Here is a 16684-nt window from a genome sequence, read left to right as displayed (position 1 = left end):
TAAGCCATTTTCCATTCCTTCGGCTTTGAGATCAGCCCCAAGAGGCAGTGCTCTGGCTTGACCTCCACTGGTAACCCCACCCCTTTGCGCACTCGCTACCACCCTCTCCCAATACTGTCAAACCTCAGGACACTCCCATGCGGAAAAGTACAGCTCGCACTGTGCAAATCCTGCCTGGGTCCTATTACATCTAGGACAGTTGTGGAGACGGGTCAAATCTATGCGATGGAGCCTCACAGGGGTTATGTACACCCGCTGCAGAAAGTTATAATTTACCAATTTTAGGCACGTTTTGCAGGATACTTTACGTGTTAATGAACAAGCCCTGACCTAGCTTTTTCCAGTAATGGAGCCTGTAGATCTTCGTTCCATGCGTCCCATACCTTAGGAGCTAGGGATCCAGAGTCTGCCCTCATAGCTTTATATAACAGCCTGTGTCCACCATGACGACCCTGGTGCAGGAGGACCATTCCGGTTTCATCCCCACCCGGAATACGGCGGTGAATATTAGAGACTGTGCCAATTGCTACAGGCATCAGGGGCCGGGGGTGAGGAGGCATGTGTGCTATCAGTTGACATCGAAAAGGCCTTTGATAGCCTAGAGTGTCCATACTTGCTTTGGGTCCTGAGGGCATTGGGCCTGTGTGAGGGGTTCGTAGCATGGACACAGATCCTATACACAAATTCGACGGCCAGAGTTCGGACGGGAGGGGTGATCTCGGAGGCGTGTACGGTGGGTAGAGGGACGAGACAGGTCTGCCCTCTATCTTCCCTCCTGTTTGCCCTGGCAATGGAGCCCCTAGCGGCGCATGCGGAGAGCACTACAGGGGCCTGGAAGTGCATGGTCGAGTGCATCACATTGCCTTATATGCGGCCGACTTACTGATGTTCCTTGCCGATAACGATGGTGCGCTCCGTGGAGCTCGGGAACTGCTGGAGAGACTGGGGGAGGAGGCGGGACTCAGGGTTAACTGGGCTAAGACCTGTCTATTTCCGGTGCGGGGTGACCAAGGTGCTCCCCCCGAAGGGCTGGATGTGAGATGGGAGGGTCACTGCTTACCGTACTTGGGGGTGCGGATTTACCATGGGGCAGCTGATCTCTTTGAAGGTAACATAGGCCGGGCCCTGCGCAGCACCAAGAGTAACCTGGAATTCTGGGGGTCATTACCCTTATCGGTCGCAGGGCGAGTGGCACTTCTGACAATGATAACCCTCCCCCGATTGCTCTATTACTTTGTGACTCTGCCACTCTGGATACCAGGGAGGTACTTTGCCCAGGTCAATTCCATGATCTCGGGCTTCCTATGGGGATCGGGAAGGCGCAGGGTGGCACTATCTACCCTGATGCGCCCCAGACGGGAGGGAGGTCTTGGAGCGCCTGATTTTAAGCCTACTACCATGCGGCCCAATTTCAATGGCTTACCCAAAGATTAGTGGGGAGATTAAGTCTGGACATAGCTCAGAGAGGTTGGGACACAGAGATGCACCATTGAACGCGGATCCTTTTATGCCTCCCCATGCGGGCTGGAGAGGTCCTCGGGGACCTCTGGGTCATGAAGCTCTGCTGGTAGAGGGCCCTACGACGCCAGAAACGTGGTTTGGCGTACTCACCTGAGATCCCGATAGGGCTCTGCATGGAGTTCCCAATGGGGGGGGGGGGGGGGGGGGGGGGGGAAATCGGCAGCGGCTACATGAGTGGGAAGAGTTGTGATCTCCACCCTCTGGGACCTATACAAAGAAGGTGCACTCCTACCGTTTCAAGAACTGGTAGACAGGCATGAACTGCTGGCGCAGGACTTTCTCTTGCACGCGGCCTTGACGGCTGCGGTGCGCAAACACTGGAAGGGTGGACTGGAGGAACCGCGTGCTTTCCCCCCTTGCCAATATGTAGTCACCTCTGCGGGCAGGGTTAAGGCGGTCACGTGCCTGTACCGCAGATTGACACCGGGCTTGAGGACCCCGCTGGAGAGATTGCGCGCCAAGTGGGAGACAGACCTGGGAATCCCCATCGAGCCTAAGCCTTGGGAAATGTTGATAGAAAGAGCGTGGAAATGTCTTCGGAACGCCAGATTCCAACTCATCCAATTCTATGTGTTCCATCGAGCATACCTCACTCCTTCCAAACTCAATGAGTTCTTCAACTCCCATGCCGCCTGTCCACGATGCAGACTGGAGGATGCAGGATACATACACATATTTCTGGGATTGCCCTACGCTCCGGGACTACTGGGGAGGAATATTGACCAAATTGACTGAGGTAACAGAGAGGGACCTGCAAAGTACCCCGGCTGTATGCCTGCTGCACTGGTTCGCCCACGCTGCCCGCAACAAAACTTCCAGCAGGTTTTTGGATCGGCTGGTTCTAGCCAAGCGCGAGATCACCAGTCATTGGAAAGCGGCTGCAGGCCCTAATGTGGGGCGTTGGCTCAGAGAATTCCTTAAGTGGGCGGACTATGAGGGGACGCTCCAACTCCAACTAGCTCGAAGATCTGACAATGACAAGCTATGGGTCACAGCCAGAGCCTGGGTAGCACTGACAGACCTACTTAAGGACCCGACTGACGACGAGGATGGATCCCCCTGAACTTACCTACCATGTAGATCGTGCAGGACCCAGGGTGTGGGCAGTGCAATGACCAAGTAGGCGGGCGGTGTGGTCTCATGATCGGGCGCTTTCCTTCGGAGGACGATTAGACCACTGACACAGGGCTTCATTGGAGAGGGTGGAATACATTCTGAGCGGTACACATAGTGCTGGAGAAGCTGCATGTCTGAGGGGGGAGGGTGGGAGGGGGAAGGTCGGGTGTGAGTATGTTGAGGGGGGGGGGGGGGGGAAAGAGTTGGATGTTCGGTTACTGGATCTATTGAAGGGCAACGAGTCTAGGTCTATCATGCTTGAGGATTAAACGGCTGGTGCCCTGAGGAAATGTGCTGCTAGGTGGTGACGTAATGACACCTGTCACCAAAACGGCTGGGCACTGCACACTGAGATTACCAGGAGTGCAACTGACTCGCAGAAGGGTGACGCAATATTCTATTCTGTCTGCATTGACACATAGGACAAAGCGAGCAACATGCATTTGGGGACAATCTGAAAATGCTGTCTGTTAATGCTTAAAACCTCAATAAAATCTGTTTTAAAAAAAAAATAACAGCCTGTGTCCACTGCCGCATGTAATCTAGAAAACATTTGGTTCTGTTGGTCAATAGAATTGCTGTGATAAATGTATTCAATACAAGAGAAAAGGCGTTTCACACTTTCTTTTAAACAGTGAATGAAAAAACGAAATCAATTGAGAACACACCAGGAAAACACAGGGAGAGTTGATTTACTCATATTTCAACAAGTATGGAATATTAAATAGCTGTCACAAATACAAGTAAATTGCTAAAATACACAGGTGACTATTGTGAGAAGGTGACATGTGGTGACTGGTGAAGTGGACAGTACACTATTTACAAAACAATACATTTGTGATATAAATTAAAAGAATTGTTGAATTTCTGTCCTGTCGTTATTTAACACATGTAATGTAAGACCCAATACTGATTGACTATTGGTCAAGATAACTGTGTAGAGACGTGTGATGGGAAAGTGTTGACGTTTCGAACCTGGACACGGCGCGGAATGGTAAGCGTCACTGTGGGTCTTCCTCAGGACTATGAAGGGAGGGGTGGACAGCCAAAAAGTCAAGATATAGTGGGGATCCAACATTGGTCTCCGAAATGTGAATTCAAAAACTTGGTTCAGTCGCAATGCATCATTAGTGCGAATTGGGACCAATTCCCAAATGTTCAACTCACAGTGAAACGGTGCGTGCCCAGGTACTCGTTCCACAAACTTCTGCCATAATAATGCAGTTTGTTTAACGACAGATGGTAACGAATAGTTTCTTACCTGTCGGTGTAGTTTTGCAGCTTGAAGATCTTTCTGGATTCACTATGCTGTGCATATTCCGCGGTCTTGTGGTTGGGTCCGGATTCATAGTCTTTTCTTTTTTTTTTTTTTTTGTAGCCCTTGTGGGCGTCGGCGTCACACCTCCTCGGGTGCATTTCCGGTGACGTCGGCATGCTTCCTGCGGAAGCTCCCACTCTTGGGCGCCATCTTCGGATTCTTTTTTCCGTGTTTCTTTCTTTTACGAAGCAATGGCAATGTTCTATTCAGGTGATAATTTCTTTACCACTTGTCCTTATATTTTCTTACTTCTTCTCCTCCTATTTTCCTTTTTTTTTTTTTCTGACCACCTCCTCTCTCTCCAGCCTCATCTTTCTGGCGGAGGTGGGTGGGTTCGCTAGTGAATCCAGAAAGATCTTCAAGCTGCAAAACTACACCGACAGGTAAGAAACTATTCGTTTTGCAGCGTGAATCTTTCTGGATTCACTATGCTGTGCATCGATTTCGTAGCAGTTTCTCATTTCCGTGGCGGCTGGGTGGAAGATGAGCTCTGGTTTCTGAATATATGCTGGAGCACTTTGTCCGACTTGTGCTTCCTTGTTCATCTGAACATCCACGCAATAGTGTTTCGTGAATGTGTGCACCGAAGTCCATGTTGCCGCCAGGCATATGTCTTGTATGGGTGTATTGTTCAGAAAGGCTATTGTAGCCCCCTTTTTTCTAGTGGAGTGGGTGCGTGCCCCCTCTGCCAGTTCTTCTCCTGCCCTTTTGTGGCAGAGTTGGATTGTTTGCGCGATCCATCGTGCAATAGTGGTCTTAGTCACTGCCTTGCCCATGTAACTGTTGGCGAACGACACAAAGAACTGTTTCGTTTTCCTGTGTCCTTTTGTCCTTTCAATGTAATGCATGACTGCCCTTCTGGCGTCCAGGGTGTGAAGAGCTCGCTCTGCGTTAGTGGTTGGTTTTTGGAAAAAACTCGGTATCTGTATGGACTGGTTCATGTGGAACTTGGACACCACCTTCGGCATGAAGTGTGGGTCGGTCCTCATCACCACCCTGTCATTGTGTATTTGTAAGTAGGGCTCCTGTAGCGTTAGCGCTTGCAGCTTGCTCACTCTGCGTAAGGACGTTATTGCAACCAGGAAAGCAGTTTTCATAGTTAGCATCTTCAAGGAGGCCTTGTGAAGTGGCTCGAAGGGCTCCTTCATGAGTTCCGTCAAGACCACGTTTAAGTTCCATGCCGGTGGTGGTACCCGCTTCGGTGGTGCAATCCTTTTTGCTCCTTCCAGGAACCTCTTTACAACTTGTGATGTGAAGAAGCTTCTGCCCATCTCACCCCTTGTGTATGCCACTATAGCCGCCAGGTGAACTCTCAAGGAGGACGAGCTGAGGTTTTTCTCCAGTAAGTGTGTCAGGTACTTCAGTACCGTGGAGTCCTTTTTCATTTTATAGTGGAGTCTTTCCCTCCTGCACCACATCGTGAATCTTTTCCACTTTGCGACATAGCACTTCCTTGTGCTGGGCCTTCGTGCCTCCCGAAGGACCCTGAGGGTGCCCTCGGGCAGTCTCAAATGTGCGAACTCTATGTCCTCAGGAGCCATGCTACTAGGCTCATGCTCTCTGGTTCTGGGTGCAGCACCTCTCCGTTCTGCATGGAGAGCAGGTCTTTTCTATTGCCGAATCTGTGGGGTGCACACTGCGCCATCTCCATGATCTGCGAGTACCAGGTCTGCCTCGCCCACTGCGGCGCGACCAGTATCAGGGTCATGGTGCTCGCTCTGCACTTGCTCAGTACTCTGTGTATCAGTGGTATCGGGGAAAAGCGTACGCAAATTTCCCGGACCAATCTATCCATAGGGCATTCCCAAGGGACCCTTCTTCGTGTTGTCTGGATGCGAAGTTTCGGCATTTCGCATTCTGGCGTGTGGCAAACAGGTCCACTGATGGCGTTCCCCACCTGTTGAACAGCCTCCTTGTCTCCTGAGCATTGAGCTCCCATTCGTGGGATGCCGAGGTCTGTCTGCTCAGCCAGTCTGCCTGAATGTTCTCCTTCCCTGGTAGGTGTATGGCTAGCAGGTCTATCTGGAGAGGGATGGCCCACCTCCATATCTCCTGCGCCAGCGTCGAAAGCGTTGTTGACTGTGTTCCACCCTGTTTGTTGATGTAGAACATCGCCGTGGTGTTGTCTGTCTGTAGCAACACCCTTTGCCTGTACAGTCTTGTCTGGAAGGCTTTCAGTGCAAGGAAGATTGTTTTCAATTCGAGGTAATTGATGTGCTTTGTCGCATCTGCTGGCGTCCAAAGACCCCTCACTTTGAGCTCCTCCATGTGAGCGCCCCATCCCTTCAGGGATGCGTCCGTGGTGATGGTCACTGTCGGAGTTGGGAGTGTTAGAGGCTGTCCCCTTGTTAAGTTCTCCAAGGTCCACCATGCCATCTCCTTCTGCACTGCGTGCGTCACCACCACAAGATCCTCCCAACTGCCCAAAGCCTGTGACCATTGTTCCTGGAGCCATTCTTGCATGGGTCTCATGTGGAGCCGCACATTCCGCACTAGGTGGATGCACGATGCCATCATCCCCATGATCTTGCTCGCAGTCCTCACTGTCCGAGCTTGTCCCTTCCGGTAGAGGCGAGTTTCCTTGGCCAGTGCCCTTGCTCTCTTCTCGCTGGGAAACACTTTGCCCTGTAAGGTGTTGATCTCTGCCCCCAGGAAGATCTTCACTTGCTCCGGCTCCATTGATGATTTCTTCCAATGGACGGAGAACCCCAGGTTTATGAGCGTGCTCGTCACTGCATGTGCATGCTGCTTGCACTTCTGGTACGAGTTTGCTTTCACCAGCCAGTCGTCCAGGTAAGGGTATACGTGTATCCCCTGTCTTCGTAGGTGCGCTGCGACTGCCGCGAGGCACTTCGTGAATACCCGTGGTGCTGATTTCAGTCCGAAGGCCAGCGTTGTGAACTGGTAGTTGCCTCCTCCGATTGAGAACCTGAGCATATGCTTGTGCTTCTCGTTCATCGGTATGTGTAGGTAGGCGTCCTTGAGGTCTATCGTGACCATGAAGTCTCCGACCTGCAATTGCGGCAGCACCTCCTGTAGGGAGGTCATTTTGAACTTTTGTGTTCTTATGAATTTGTTGAGGAACCTTAGGTCTAGGATGGGTCTCATCTTGTCGTCGACCTTTGGTACTAGGAAGTACGTTGAGTATATTCCCTTGTTCCTTTCCCTGAAGGGAACTCTTTCTATGGCCTGTTTTTGTAGAAGTTCTTGCACTTCTTCCTGAAGCCTCGCCAGCTGTTCTCTTTCTGGTGGCTTCCCCCTTGGCTTTCTGTTTGTTGGCTTTCTTTCCAACTCCAAGCAGTATCCGAATTGGATGATGTTTAGGATCCATTTGTCTGATGTTATTTCTCTCCATTCTTGGAGATAGAACTTTAATCTTCCTCCCACTGGTGTCATGTGGTCGTAGGTCTCTAGATTGTCCTGACCCCTTCGTACGTGGTGCCCCCTGGGATCTTTTCTGTGGTCGGGCACCCGGAGGTGTCTGAAGTAACTTTGAGGTGGGCTGCTGCCCCCCTCTTCTATTCTGGCCACGGCCATTTCTCACTCGAAAGGACTGACCTCTTGGCTGGTATTGCCAGGACTGCTTCTGGTGACCTTGATGAGCCTGCGAGTCTGCCTGGTGCGTCTGCTGGAAGGCCTGGTGCGATGTACCTGGCTGGTTTCCACCTCTCCCGCCGGGCCTCCGTGCCGGGGTGCCTCTTCTGTTGCCTCTGAACTGCAATGCCCCCATGGATCTTGCCGTCTCGTTATCTTTTTTGAGTTGGCATAGTTTGTCGTCAACTTTTGCTCCGAAAAGTGTTTCGCCGTTGAACGGTGTGTTCAGGATACTGTGTTGTACCTCGGGTTTGAACCCTGAGATCCTGAGCCAGGCGTGTCTCCTTTCCGTGACACCCATCATCATGAGCCTGCTGGCGGTGTCCGCTCCGTCCAGGGCCGTCTTAAGGCAAGAATTTGCCGCGTTTTTCCCTTCTTCGATCAATTTTTCGGCCTTCTGCCTGGCATCTTGGGGTAGGTCCTTCACCAACTGCCCCAGCCCCTCCATGATCTGGTACATGTGCCTGTTTAACAGGGCGTTGGAATTAGCCATGCGCCAGTGGGTCGCGGCATTTCGTTCGATCCTTCTCCCCACCAGATCCATCCTCTTGCTCTCCTTATCAGGTGGTGGGCCCGAGGTAGTGGATACGCTCGCCCTCTTCCTAGCTGTGGCCGTGATAATGGAGTCAGCGGAGACCTCACCTCGAATGTAGGCTGGGTCCTTCGAGGAGTGTTTGTATTTTTTCTCTGTTCTGGGAGTTACCGCCTTGCATGTTGCGGGCTCTTTGAACGCTTCCTTTCCCTGAGCCAAGACGCTCTCGAGCATTGGAAGGAACTGGCTTCTTGTTTGTGTTGGGAGCAATGTCTCTAGCAGGAAGTCTGCTTTCTGCTTTTCTTCGTCGAGCTTTAACTTGAATGCAGTTGCGGTCGATTGTATCGCCGAGTTGTATGCCCCGATGTCGTCCGGCGGCGAGGGTCTCGAGGGGTATGAGTCGACAGCCTCTTCCGGGCTCTCGGTGTCTACGTCTAGGTAATCCTCCTCGCGAGGGTCAGAGGTGACCGACTCGGCGTCCAACCTACTGCCCTCTTCGTCCTCATAGCTGTAATCCTCGTAGGGATTCTCTTCAGCTTCCCGGTCGTCGACCATCTCGTCGCTAGGCACATGGTCGTCGACATGTTCCTCTTCCTCCTCGACCAGATCTAGCACAGCGTGCTTGGTCTTGTGTGGAATCGTGAAGGCACTCATCTCGGCGGCGACCTCCTTTCTCCGCTGCAAGAGGCTTGCCATCTCGGCTTCGAGCCGACGTCTTTTCCTTTCCACCTCGGCCGCGTTTTCGGCTTCGGAACGTTCGGCCCCTCTCTTCGTCGCCTGGTTCGGCGGCGAGATTTTCGGAGTCAACGGCTTGGACGTCGAACTGGCTTTCGGGTCCTTGGACGGTGCCGAGGCTTTAGGGTCTTTCTCCCTCGACGTCGATCGGTCCCTTTCGGCGACGATCTTCGACGCTTTCTGCTGGTCAACAGCTTTCGGCGCCAGGGACTCCTTCTCCGAGGAACCGCTGGGCCTGCTTGTGGTCGCGGACGGCAGATGTCGCTGCGTCGGCGCCTTCAGGCTCTTGGCCTCGTACTTTCGAGACTCAGAGTCTCTCGTGTTCTTGTGGGACGTCGAGTCTCCTACCTTATCAGGTGTCTTCTTGTAATCGGTGTCTACGACCGTGTAGCTGTCGTCTTCGGCGGCAGCGTTGTCCTCCTCCTCTGAGGACATCCCCAGCTCGTACAGCGATGGCGTCGGGGATTTTCCTTCGAGGGCGGCGTGTGCTACCCTCGGTCTCTTCCTCACACGAAGGGTCTTCTGGGCGAAGACGGCGCAGGCGTTGCAGTCCTCGCTTCTGTGTTCTACCGGTAGGCAAAGGTTGCAAACCGGGTGCTGGTCTTTCTGCGCGTACTTGTGTCTGCAGTTCGGGCAGAACTTGAAAGGCGTGTTGTCCATCCTCGTGCGTTCAGGCCTCCCTGACCGCGTGGACGTCGACGATCGTCGAGGTTTTCACCTTCTTTCCTCTTCGTCAATGTTCTGTGAAGTCTTCTTTAGTCTTCTTCCAATATATCCTCCAACTTCCACTCTTTTCAGTACTTTCTCCAAAAATGTCTGGAGCCCAACGGGAACGATCCAGACCCGACCGCGGAAAAAAGAATCTGATGATGGCGCCCAAGAGTGGGAGCTTCCGCAGGAAGCATGCCGACGTCACCGGAAATGCACCCGAGGAGGTGTGACGCCGACGCCCACAAGGGCTACAAAAAAAAAAAAAAAAAAAAAAAAAAAAAAAAGAAAAGACTACGAATCCGGACCCAAACACAAGACCGTGGAATATGCACAGCATAGTGAATCCAGAAAGATTCAAGCTGCAAAACTCTGCACTTGCTCCAGCCCCTTCCATCAGAATAATTGGTAGATTCTCTGGCTGCACTTGAACGCTGAGTAGGCACTTCTCCCAGTTGTCCCCCTCGTCAAACCATTTAGCCGCGTGTTGAAGTTGTACAGCTTAGCAATATAGGTCTAACCTGGGTGCCTCCAGCCCCCCTTTTTTATTATGTGATTTAACACAAATTACATTCCGATAGTGAATGCGGAGAACATCAAACATTCACCACCTGTCAATAGATCTGGATTAAATCCATTGTCTTTTTGCTCAACCATGCCACCCCAGTTTAGACCCAGCCATATGCAAATTAGTCTAGACTCTGTGCCTCATGGGAACTACCCAGCCTGAAACTGCCAAGCCAGGTCCTCCCTGGACCAGAAATAAGAATCCTGGGACCAGTTTCGAGGCATCATCCAGGCTGGCTTGAATCCAGTGTCACAGTGAGACCGGGACCCACGTCTCGGCATACCTGGAGCACTTAGGGCGAGAAAGCAAAAGCCTTACAGATGATGGATGGAATGCAGAGCAAATCAAACATTCACCCAGAGTCAATAGATCTGGGTTAAAACCATTGTTTTTTTCCTCACCATACCACCCCAGTTTAGACCCAGTCATATGCAAATTAGTCTAGACTCTGTGCCTCATTGGAACTACCCAGCATGAAACTGCCAAGCAAGGTCCTCCCTGGACCAGAAACAAGCATCCTGGGACCAGTTTCGAGGCATCAACCCTCATCAGCCAGGCTAGCTTGAATCCAGTAACACAGTGAGACCGGGACCCACGTCTCGTCATACCTGGCACACTTAGGGCGAGAAAGCAAAAGCCACACAGATGATGGACGGAATGCAGAACAAATCAAACATTCACCCTGAGTCAATAGATCTGGGTTAAATCCATCGTTTTTTTGCTCACCATACCACCCTAGTGTAGACCCAGCCATATGCAAATCAGTCCTGACCATGTGCCTCATGGGAATAGCCAAGCTTAAACTGCTGCTTGTTTCCAGTCCAGGCGAGGACCTGGCCTGGCAGTTTGGGCTGGACTGTTTCCATAGGGAACAGGGTCACGGCTGATTGTCATATGGTTGGGTCTGAACTGGAATGGCATGGGGAGCAAAAAAAACTATGGATTTAAGCTTAGATCTCTGTACTGGGGGAATGTTTGACATTGTGCAGCATTCTGTCCATCAATTGTTCTTTTTGCATTTGTCACCCCAAGCGGGATGGGTATGCCAGGACGTGGGCCCTGTGCTCTCCATGCCACTGGACTCAAGCTAACCTGGCTGCTGATGGGTGATGCCCCGAAAGCAGTCCCAGGATGCTTGTTTCCAGTCCAGGGAGGACTAGGCCTGGCAGTTTGCACTGGCCTGTTCCCCTCGGGAACAGGATCAAGACTAATTAGCATATGGCTGGGTCTGAACTGGAATGGCATGGGGAGCAAAAAAAACAATGGATTTAAGCCCAGATCTCTGTACTGGGGGAATGTTTGACATTGTACAGCATTCTGTCCCTCAATTGTCCTTTTTGCATTTATCACCCCAAGTGGGACGTGTATGTGGGTCACATGCTCTCCATGTCACTGGAGTAAAGCTAGCCTGAATGATTAGAGGCGATGCCCCAAAACCGGTGCCAGGATGCAGGTTTCCAGTCCAGGGAGGAACTGGCCTGGCAGTTCGAGCTGGACTGTTCCCATAGGGAACAGGGGCAAGACTAATTTGCATGTGGCTGGGTCTGTACTGGAATGGCATGGGGAGCAAAAAATGATGGACTTAGGCCCAGATCTCTGTACTGGTGGGAACATTTGACATTGTGCAGCATTCTGTCCATCAATTGTTCTTTTGGCAGTTGAAATGTATATAGCCTGTGTGTCACAGGTTCAACCCCAGACAAATCATACTGAGTCTTTATCCATCCTAGGTCAATAACTGGAGTACCATAGCACTGAATTATGGTACTGTCAGTGACAAGCATTGGTGCCCAAAGTCACAAGGACATCTGCCTATGTAGTTATTTAGTATTACGGTGCCCAGATTAATGGCATTTATGTTTGCCATTTCAGCCTGTAATTGTGTATTTTTTTTAAACGATTTTTCTGTAATTGTCCACCTTAACTAAGTTTCTTGAATGCAAGATTGCAACTAGTATTTTCTACAGTTATATGTATGAAAAAGTATGCATTCACCACTGAAAAAGTTTAGGATTTTTATGCTATTTTAAGTGGTAATGTGCAATAACAAAGCAATATTAGAAGCTTTGTTAAACGCATATTTTGATTTGTAGTTTTTTTACAGGGCTTATACCAGAGGGTATCCTAGTGATGCAAATATTAGTGCTTGCTTCATGCTATTAATGTGCAATACCAATACATCTTTATATCTAAAAAACAAAACACTAGGTGTCTGGGTCTAACCAGAAAAGCTCAACTACACAGATGCTGTATAAAGTAGCATTTGGGGGTGGTGATTGCGTATATACATGTGAAATATGTGCACATATACAAGGCGCGTTCTCCTCTTTTTAAGCGTATGAAGTCCTCACGAGGAAATGAATACTGCTTCTATGTCCCCTCTGACATCTTACGGGTTCCCTATATTTCAGGGTGCATATTATGAAAGAATCAAGGCAAATCTGCTTAGAAAGGTTCTGAACTCTTTAGGTTTTTCCATTTTTAATAGACTATGGTATTGTATTCTTTTTTTTTTTTTTATTTATTTATTTTTTTTTTATTGACAAATTCATAGTTAATACATAAGATTCAAAAAGAAACAGAAGTAGGTACAGCAGATGATCACATAGCTTAATTAACAGAACAATTTATACAATATCAAGTGGGATAATAACACCAGAGAGGAAAGAGAAAAAAAATGAAAAATAAAAATAAAAAATGACAACAGAAAAATATAAGCAGATTAAACGATCAGGAATCTGAGAAACAAAAGAGATGTCCATTAATCATCGGCAGAACCTAATTGGCGAACCTCATTTGTGTACCATCTTGTAATCGGGTCCCAAATCTGTGCTCCTATTGCTTTCATTTTTCTCCCCCTAGTAGCATATATTGCGATTTCTTGTTTATAGATTGCAAGAAAGCGACTAAGCCACATATGAAAAGTAGGGGGGTCTACGTCTTTCCAGCGAGCTGCCAAAATGATACGAAGTACAGCATACCCCAGAAAAACTACCGCTTGCTCCTCTTTATTATGACCCAGTGAGTCATCGTGGCCTAGTATACAGAGAGTTAGTGAGTCCCTTATCTGACGTCCAAAGACCTGAGCCCAGAACTCCAACATCATGGTCTTTAACCGCCTCAACTCCGAACATTCTGAGAACATGTGAAGTAGATTGGCCAGTGGCTGTTTGCATCTTGGGCAGTTGTCGTCGGCCCGAAGACCCCAACCAAATAATTTTGCGGGTGCATAGTATAGGTTGTATACTGTTTTATAATATTGTGCTCTTAAATTTGAGGCTATAAAGTATTTTGTGGATAGCGCTAGTGAGAGATCGATATCAACATTAGGATTTGCCAGTTTTACAGCCCAAGATTGTTCTGTTTTTTCGATATCATCAGGGAGATTACCCATAAGAATCTGATACAGAGTCCCTATTCTTGTCGTTTTCTTACCAATAGCTTCAAGAAGTGGGAGTCTGTCTCGTATTATTATTGGAAAAGCATTGCGGATACATGACAGTATTTGAAAATATTTAAGAAAATCTTGCGTAGGGACACAATATTTTTCTTGAAAATATTCAAAAGATATAGGGATATTATGTCCTAATATGTCGCCAACTGTATTGATACCTAGATGTTCCCACCTCTGCGAGGTAGCATCATTAAGGGATGGGGGGATGATCTTACTATGCCAAAGAGGAGTATATCTTGTAAAATTGGGAATTGATAGGTATTTAGAGATTGCTTTCCAACCCACCCATGCGTCTAAGACTGTCTTCAATTTGATTTTTTTATAGTATGAAGGCTCTACCTGTCTTAAAAAGAGCCCTTTACACTTATCACCGAGACTAAGTTCATAGATCGATGGAATATATAGGTCTGGGGGCGTATAGGTATTAGTTTTTTTATCCGTAAGCAGGGGATCCATAGATTGCATCAGTGTTGCCCAGAGGTATAATTTTAGATTGGGGATAGCTAGTCCCCCTCTATCCTGTGGAAGCGACATTAAGCGGAGGGATCTTCTTATCTTTCCGTAGCTCCATATAAATTTAGATATAGCAGACTCAATAGTCTTGATGAAGTTATCTCCAGCTAGCAACGGGATCGCTCTAAAAAGGTAGAGGACCCTCGGGAAGATATTCATTTTAATATAGTTAGCCCTCCCAATTATAGATAGATGTAAGTTGTCTATTCTTTTGAGGTCTATTTTAATTTTATCAGTGAGGGGAGTGTAGTTCAAATGGATAATTCTCTCCACTTTAGTAGTAAGGCGTATGCCTAAGTATGTAGCTTCTTCAACTTTGAGAGCACTTTCATAATGGATATTATCAGTAGCTAACACCATGGTTTTGTCCCTATTTAACGAATATCCTGAATATGTGCCAAATGCCTGGGTAATTGATTCGATTTCCAGGATTGCCACCGTGGGGTTGTTAGTTACAACGGCAATGTCATCCGCATATGCCATGACTTTGGTGGAATATGGCCCTATTTTAATAGGCTGTATTAAAGGGGTCAAAAGTAGTTTCTGAATAAGGGGGTCTATGTATAGTGCGAACAGGATCGGGGAGCATGGGCATCCCTGTCTTGTACCTCTATGTACCTTGATAAGCTCTGACTCATTGCCACATATAGAGATTTTTGCACTAGGATCGATATATAAGGCTTTGATGGCTCTGATGAATTTGTATCCAAAATTCTTTCGTTCTAATATGTTCCAGAGAAACTGCCATGCTACTCGATCAAAAGCCTTTTCGGCATCGAGGAGAATCATCGCCATCTCGCCCCCCGTAGTTCCCATGATATCAAAAAGGGTAGTGGCTCTCCGGGTATGATCTGTAGTGCCCTTTCCGGGTATAAATCCGTGCTGCCAGGGGGATACGAGATGTTTGATAACCCCGTTCAGTCGGTTGGCTAGTATTTTTGAGTAGAGCTTTGAGTCAGAGTTTATCAGGGATATCGGTCTGTAAGATGATGGAAGCCGAGATGGTTTACCTTTTTTGTGAAAAATTATAATATTCGTTAGTTTCCAGGAGTCTGGTGGGGCGGAATGATACTGCACTCCAAGAAAGAGATCTAACAATAACGGAATTATTTGTTTACCTAGGATTTTATACAGTTCTAGGGGGATTTTGTCGGGGCCTGCCGCCTTACCATTGGAAAGTTCGGATAAGGCAATCTCTACCTCAGAATAGGTAATTTCTCTCTCGAGTATTATTTTAATCCTGTCATCTATCCTAGTATTTATGTCTTGGTCTGGGAGCCAGTTGTTCAAAAATGACGTGATGTCCGAGTCCGAATTTGTCAGATCGCTATGATACAATTTCTTATAATATTTTTGAAATATGTTTAGGATATCCTGCTTGGATGTATATTCCTTGGCTTCATATTCAATCATCTTTATATTGCCTTGTGATTGTTTTTGGCGTGTTCGTAATGCTAGGTGTTTGCCTACATTCTCCCCTGATTCATATAGCTTATTTTTATTAGCTTGATAGGTTTCGGCTGCTTTTTGGATCAAGGTGTTATTAATTTCATTTTTTAATATCAGTATTTTTTTTAGAGGTTTCAGATGTTGGGACCCCCTGGCCTATCTGAGTGGCATGGAGTGTCTCAAGATCAGAAAGTTCCTCCATGAACTGTGTATTAATATTGTCTTCCCGCTTCTTTTTATTGGCGACAAATGAGATAGTTTCTCCCCTTATTGCCGCTTTAAAACAGTCCCAGACCGTTACTCGTGACGCGCTAAAGCGGTTACAATCGAAAAAGCCCTGTGCCCAATTTTTCATATGTGTTATGAATTCCTGATTAATCAAGAGTCTTCTGTCAAAGGTCCAATTACACTTTGGTTTAACCAATTCGGGGAGATCAAAGACAAAGGTGAGCGCATTGTGGTCCGAAATTGTTTTAGGGGACTTGATCATATCAATCATTACCAAGCCCTCTAACGATGACATGATGTAGTCGATCCGGGAATATATATTGTGGGGGTAAGAAAAGAATGTATGACCGTCCGTCTTTTTGCCTGACTGAACCCACATATCTAGCAAGTTATGGGTTTCCATTAATTGCCTAAGTGCGCTAAATACCTTTGGTTTGCGTCCTTTATAATTCAGAGTGAAACTGTTATTGATGAATACGCCTATAGCTATGTTGAAATCCCCACAAAAAATTAAGGAGCCTGTCCAGGAGGCCAGTTCTATCTCTAACTCTTGGAAGATGGTGGGATCATCCATATTTGAGCCATAGATTGCGCATATTGTAAGACCGCATTCTAGTTGAGCTATCGCCCATCTGCCATTCTTATCCGCTAATCTGCGAGTCGGGGGGCCCATAATAGGTTTAGCTAAAATAGCTATCCCTCTAGTTTTAGAGGATTGGGTTGTGGCTACCAGCAGATTATATCCAGGTAATTTAAGTAATTCCCTATCAGCAGTTACAATATGAGTTTCTTGCAGGCAAAGTATGTCTACTGGATTCTGGCGTGTTAGTTGAAATAGTTGAGCCCTTTTACTTTTATCGTTTAAACCTGCCACGTTCCATGAACATAAACTCACTCTCCCCATTAAAAAAAAAATACGTTCAACCTGGTTTCCATATATCGACCAAA

At 47.9% G+C, this 16684-nt stretch overlaps 1 protein-coding gene across 1 annotated transcript in view; it reads right to left on the bottom strand.

The window, feature by feature from the left end:
- AUNIP (aurora kinase A and ninein interacting protein) overlaps positions 1-16684 on the bottom strand; it is a 74616-nt gene that overhangs the window by 9062 nt on the left and 48870 nt on the right. The gene's annotated exons all lie outside the window — the stretch shown is intronic.

Source organism: Lissotriton vulgaris, chromosome 2_1, assembly GCF_964263255.1.
Source record: "Lissotriton vulgaris chromosome 2_1, aLisVul1.2, whole genome shotgun sequence".
Classification (NCBI taxonomy): Eukaryota; Metazoa; Chordata; class Amphibia; order Caudata; family Salamandridae; genus Lissotriton; species Lissotriton vulgaris.
The sequence above is the reverse complement of the archived record's forward strand: the minus strand, read 5'-3'. Positions and strand labels throughout refer to the sequence as shown.